Source organism: Saccopteryx bilineata, chromosome X (assembly GCF_036850765.1).
Source record: "Saccopteryx bilineata isolate mSacBil1 chromosome X, mSacBil1_pri_phased_curated, whole genome shotgun sequence".
Classification (NCBI taxonomy): Eukaryota; Metazoa; Chordata; class Mammalia; order Chiroptera; family Emballonuridae; genus Saccopteryx; species Saccopteryx bilineata.
Window position 1 is genome coordinate 98,565,788 of NC_089502.1, and position 6,618 is coordinate 98,572,405.

The window sequence follows — 6,618 nt, forward strand, 5'->3', positions numbered from 1 at the left end:
ATTTTTGTGAATGGTGTCAGTTGGTGGTCTAGTTTCATTTTTGCATGTACCTGTCCAGTTTTCCCAACACCATTTATTAAAGTCTTCTTTATTCTATATTCTTGCCTTCTTTGTCAAATATTAATTGACCATAAAAGATGGGTGCCAGGGTCCCACCCCAGGGAGAATCCAGAGGTCCCACAGAAATGAATGGCGTCAGCAAGATATGAGTGAGAGAGCCAAACTCTTTAGTTCATCTGCCAGGCATCTCTACCAATTGCTAGTATAGCGTTATTTCTATTAATATAATCACATGTTGAAAGGCTGGAAAACAATACTCCAAGCAAATAACATCCAAAAAAAAGCAGGTGTAGCAATACTCATATCGGATAATGCTGACTACAAGACAGGAAAAGTACTCAGAGACAAAAATGGCCATTTCATAATGGCTAAGGGGACACTGAATCAAGAAGACATAACAATTCTTAATATATATGCACCAAACCAAGGAGCACCAAAATATATAAGACAGCTACTTATTGACCTTAAAACAAAAACTGACAAAAATACAATCATACTTGGAGACCTCAATACACCGCTGACGGCTCTAGATCGGTCATCCAAACAGAGAATCAACAAAGACATAGTGGCCTTAAACAAAACACTAGAGCACCTGGATATGATAGACATCTACAGGACATTTCATCCCAAAGTGACTGAGTATACATTTTTCTCCAGTGTACATGGATCATTCTCCAGAATTGACCATATGTTGGGCCACAAAAACAACATCAGCAAATTCAGAAAAATTGAAGTTGTACCAAGCATATTTTCTGATCATAAAGCCTTGAAACTAGAATTCAACTGCAAAAAAGAGGAAAAAAATCCCACAAAAATGTGGAAACTAAACAACATACTTTTAAAAAATGAATGGGTCAAAGAAGAAATAAGTGCAGAGATCAAAAGATATATACAGACTAATGAAAATGACAATACGACATATCAGAATCTATGGGATGCAGCAAAAGCAGTGATAAGAGGGAAGTTCATATCGCTTCAGGCATATATGAACAAACAAGAGAGAGCCCAAGTGAACCACTTAACTTCCCACCTTAAGGAACTAGAAAAAGAAGAACAAAGACAACCCAAAACCAGCCGAAGAAAGGAGATAATAAAAATCAGAGCAGAAATAAATGAATTAGAGAACAGAAAAACTATAGAAAAAATTAATAGAACAAGGAGCTGGTTTTTTGAAAAGATCAACAAAATTGACAAACCCTTGGCAAGACTTACCAAGGAAAAAAGAGAAAGAACTCATATAAACAAAATCCAAAATGAAAGAGGAGAAATCACCACGGACACCATAGATATACAAAGAATTATTGTAGAATACTATGAAAAACTTTATGCCACTAAATTCAACAACCTAGAAGAAATGGATAAATTCCTAGAAAAATACAACCTTCCTAGACTGAGTCAAGAAGAAGCAGAAAGCCTAAACAGACCTATCAGTAGAGAAGAAATAGAAAAAACCATTAAAAACCTCCCCAAAAATAAAAGTCCAGGCCCTGACGGCTATACCAGCGAATTTTATCAAACATTCAAAGAAGACTTGGTTCCTATTCTACTCAAAGTCTTCCAAAAAATTGAAGAAGAAGCAATACTTCCAAACACATTTTATGAGGCCAACATAACCCTCATACCAAAACCAGGCAAGGATGGCACAAAAAAAGAAAACTACAGACCAATATCTCTAATGAATACAGATGCTAAAATACTAAACAAAATACTAGCAAATCGAATACAACAACATATTAAAAAAATAATACATCATGATCAAGTGGGATTCATCCCAGAATCTCAAGGATGGTTCAACATACGTAAAACGGTTAATGTAATACACCATATCAACAAAACAAAGAACAAAAACCACATGATCTTATCAATAGACGCAGAAAAGGCTTTTGATAAAATACAACACAATTTTATGTTTAAGACTCTCAACAAAATGGGTATAGAAGGAAAATATCTCAACATGATAAAGGCCATATATGATAAACCATCAGCTAACATCATATTAAATGGCACTAAACTGAAGGCTTTCCCCCTTAAATCAGGAACAAGACAGGGTTGTCCACTCTCTCCACTCTTATTTAATGTGGTACTAGAGGTTCTAGCCAGAGCAATCAGACAAGACAAAGAAATAAAAGGCATCCATATCGGAAAAGAAGAAGTAAAGGTATCACTTTTTGCAGATGATATGATCCTATACATCGAAAACCCCAAAGAATCCACAAAAAGACTACTAGAAACAATAAGCCAATACAGTAAGGTCACAGGATACAAAATTAACATACAGAAGTCAATAGCCTTTCTATATGCCAACAATGAAACAACTGAGAAGGAACTCAAAAGAATAATCCCCTTCACGATTGCAAGAAAAAAAATAAAATACTTAGGAATAAACATAACAAAGAATGTAAAGGACTTATATAATGAAAAGTATAAACCATTGTTAAGGGAAATCGAAAAAGATATAATGAGATGGAAGAATATACCTTGTTCATGGCTAGGAAGAATAAATATAATCAAGATGGCTATATTACCCAAAGCAATATACAAATTTAATGCAATTCCCATCAAACTTCCAATGACATTTTTTAAAGAAATAGAGCAAAAAATCATCAGATTTATATGGAACTATAAAAAACCCCGAATAGCCAAAGCAATCCTAAAGAAAAAGAATGAAGCTGGGGGCATAACAATACCTGACTTCAAACTCTATTATAGGGCCATGACAATCAAAACAGCATGGTATTGGCAGAAAAATAGACACTCAGACCAATGGAACAGAATAGAAAGTCTAGAAATAAAACCACATATATATAGTCAAATAATTTTTGATAAAGGGGCCAACAACACACAATGGAGAAAAGAAAGCCTCTTCAATAAATGGTGCTGGGAAAACTGGAAAGCCACATGCAAAAGAATGAAACTGGACTACAGTCTCTCCCCCTGTACAAAAATTAACTCAAAATGGATCAAAGATCTAAACATAAGACCTGAAACAATTAAGTACATAGAAGAAGACATAGGTACTCAACTCATGGACCTGGGTTTTAAAGAGCATTTTATGAATTTGACTCCAATGGCAAGAGAAGTGAAGGCAAAAATTAATGAATGGGACTACATCAGACTAAGAAGTTTTTGCTCAGCAAGAGAAACTGATAACAAAATAAACAGAAAGCCAACTAAATGGGAAATGATATTTTCAAACAACAGCTCAGATAAGGGCCTAATATCCAAAATATACAAAGAACTCATAAAACTCAACAACAAACAAACAAACAATCCAATAAAAAAATGGGAAGAGGATATGAATAGACACTTCTCCCAGGAAGAAATACAAATGGCCAACAGATATATGAAAAGATGCTCATCTTCTTTAGCTATTAGAGAAATGCAAATCAAAACGGCAATGAGATACCACCTCACACCTGTTCGATTAGCTGTTATTAGCAAGTCAGGTAATAGCAAATGTTGGAGAGGCTGTGGAGAAAAAGGAACCCTCATACACTGTTGGTGGGAATGTAAAGTAGTACAACCATTATGGAAGAAAGTATGGTGGTTCCTCAAAAAACTGAAAATAGAACTACCTTATGACCCAGCAATCCCTCTACTGGGTATATATCCCCAAAACTCAGAAACATTGATACGTAAAGGCACATGCAGCCCCATGTTTATTGCAGCATTGTTCACAGTGGCCAGGACATGGAAACAACCAAAAAGCCCATCAATAGATGACTGAATAAAGAAGATGTGGCACATATACACTATGGAATACTACTCAGCCATAAGAAATGATGACATCGGAACATTTACAGCAAAATGGTGGGATCTTGATAACATGATACGAAGCGAAATAAGTAAATCAGAAAAAAACAAGAACTGTATTATTCCATACGTAGGTGGAACATAATAGTGAAACTAAGAGACATTGATAAGAGTGTGGTGGTTACGGGGGGAGGGGGGAATGGGAGAGGGATAGGGGGTGGGGAGGGGCACAAAGAAAACAAGATAGAAGGTGACAGAGGACAATCTGACTTTGGGTGGTGGGTATGCAACATAATTGAACGACAAGATAACCTGGACTTGTTATCTTTGAATATATGTATCCTGATTTATTGATGTCACCCCATTAAAAAAAATAAAATTATAAAAAATATATATATATATAATCACATGTTATGCAGAATACATTGATTAATAGTTATTTTTGCTTTAATGTGGATAAATATTCCAGGAAGAGGTTAGTACATTTCTTTAAGCTATAAATCAGGTGGTAAGCCATTCTAAGTACAGTTATACAATACCTTGAGCGGCAACAACAATATTGGCATCAGTCTCATGCAGGCTTCTAAAAAGTCACTATTGATTAATAACTCTGCTTTACCTAATGGCCTATTGTTTAGTAAAATTATGTTTTGTCTACTATTTTCATCTACTAGTTAAGTTCTAATTTTATTTTTCTCAGAGCGTTCCACTGCCTGAAGGTCAGGTATGTAAGAGGAACGGAAAGTTTTTCTATTCTTCTATAATATGAAATCTTACACATCTTATACAAGGTTTCTCTGTGGGGTTTATAGGCTTTTCTGTGGAATTCACACCCTCTGTCTCATTTCCAGAGAAATTACTGCAAATCTGCAGGGAAGCACGGTGCGACTATTAACTCCAGACACTAGCCTTGTGCCATAAGTAATAGCACACACACCAAAAAAAGGGGGGAGAAAAATAAAATAAACCCAAGAAGTTAGGGGGAAAGTATTGCTGCGCCTCTTCATTGCTGTGACTGTGTCAACCAGCAGCTGTTGATCGGCTCCCGACAGGTGGGTTTATATCTAGGTTCACTGTTCTGTTCCATTGAGCTGTACACTTGTTCTTATGCCAGTACCAAGGTGTTTTGATTACAGTGGCCGTGTAATATAGCTTGATATCAAGAGGTGTGATACCTGCCACTTTGATCTTCATTTTCAAGATTGCTGAGGCTATTCAGGTTTTTTTTTTTGGTTCCAGATAAATTTTATGCCATTGATATCTTAATAGGAATTACATTGAACCTATAGATTGCTTTGGATAGTATGGGTATTTTTATTTTTTTGTGACAGACACAGAAGGAGACAGAGAGAGGGACAGACAGGAAGGGAGAGAGATAAGAAGCATCAATTCTTCATTGCAGCACCTTAGTTTTTCATTGATTGTTTCTTGTATGTGCCTTGACCAGGGGCTACAGCAGACCAAGTAACCCCTTGCTCAAGCCAGCGACCTTGGGTTCAAGCTGGTGAGCCGTGCTCAAACCAGATGAGCTCATGCTCAAACCGGCAACATCGGGGTTTTGTACCTGGGTATTCTGTGTCCCAGTCCGACATTCTATCCACTGTGCCACTAGTGTGCATATTTAATTTTTTTTTGCGAGAGAGAGAGAGAGAGAGAGAGAGAGAGACAGACACAGACAGACAGGAAGGAAGAGAGATGAGAAGCATCAGTTCTTCACTGTGGCACCTTAGTTGTTCATTTTTTACTTTCTCATATGTGCCTTGAACATGGGGCTCCAGTTGAGCCAGTGACACCTTGCTTAAGCTAGCAACCGTGGTCTTCTAGCCAGCGACCTTAGGGCTCAAGCCAGAGACTATGGGGTCATGTCTATGATCCCACGCTCAAGCCAGTGACCCTGCACTCAAGCTGGTGAGCCTGTGCTCAAACTGGCAACTTTAGGGTTTTGAATCTGGGTCCTCTGCATCCAAGGCTGATGCTCTATCCACTGCACCACCGCCTGGTCAGGCAGTATGGATATATATTTTTTAATTTTTCCAAGTGATAGAAGGAAAAATACAGAGACAGACTCCCGCATGTGCCCCCAGCTGGATCCACCCAGCAACCCCCATCTGGAGCTGATGCTCTGCCCATCTGTGGCCATGCTTGTGACCGATTCATTTTTAGCACCTGAGGCAGAGGCTCCACCGAGCTATCCTCAGTGCCTGGGACTGATGCACTCAAACCAATTGAGCCATGGCTGCAAGAGGGAAAGAGAGAGAGAGAGAGAGAGAGAGAGAGAGAGAGAGAGAGAGAAGGGAAGAGGGGTGGAGAAGCAGATGGTCGCTTCTCTTGTGTGCCCTGACTGGGAATCGAACCCAGGACATCCACACCCCAGGCCAATGCTCTACCACTGAGCTAATCAGCCAGGGCCACAGTGTAGATAGTTTAATGTTAATTTTTCCTATCCATAAATACAGTATATACTTCTGCTTGTTTATATCTTCCTTGATTTTTCTCAATGTCTTATAATTTTCTGAGTACAAGTATTTTACCTTCTTGGTTAAATTTATTTCTAGGTACTTTATTTTTTTTCTTGTTGCAATAGTGAATGAGACTGTCGCCTTACTTTCTCTTTCAGACAGTTCATTATTGGTGTATAAATATGCCACTGATTTCTAAATATTAATTGTATATCCTGCCACCTTGCCAGATTCATTTATCAGATCTAGTAGTTTTTTGGCGGAGACTTTAAGGTTTCTTATGTACAGTATTATGTCATCAGCAAATAATGACAAATTTATTTCATCTTTTCCAATTTGGATGCCT

At 37.7% G+C, this 6,618-nt stretch overlaps 1 non-coding gene across 1 annotated transcript; it reads right to left on the reverse strand.

Annotated features, from left to right (window-relative positions):
- Positions 1 to 6,146: 6,146 nt before the first annotated feature.
- TRNAP-GGG (transfer RNA proline (anticodon GGG)) lies at positions 6,147 to 6,222 on the reverse strand. Its single transcript has one exon. It is a non-coding gene; the product is annotated as a tRNA-Pro (tRNA).
- Positions 6,223 to 6,618: the final 396 nt, after the last annotated feature.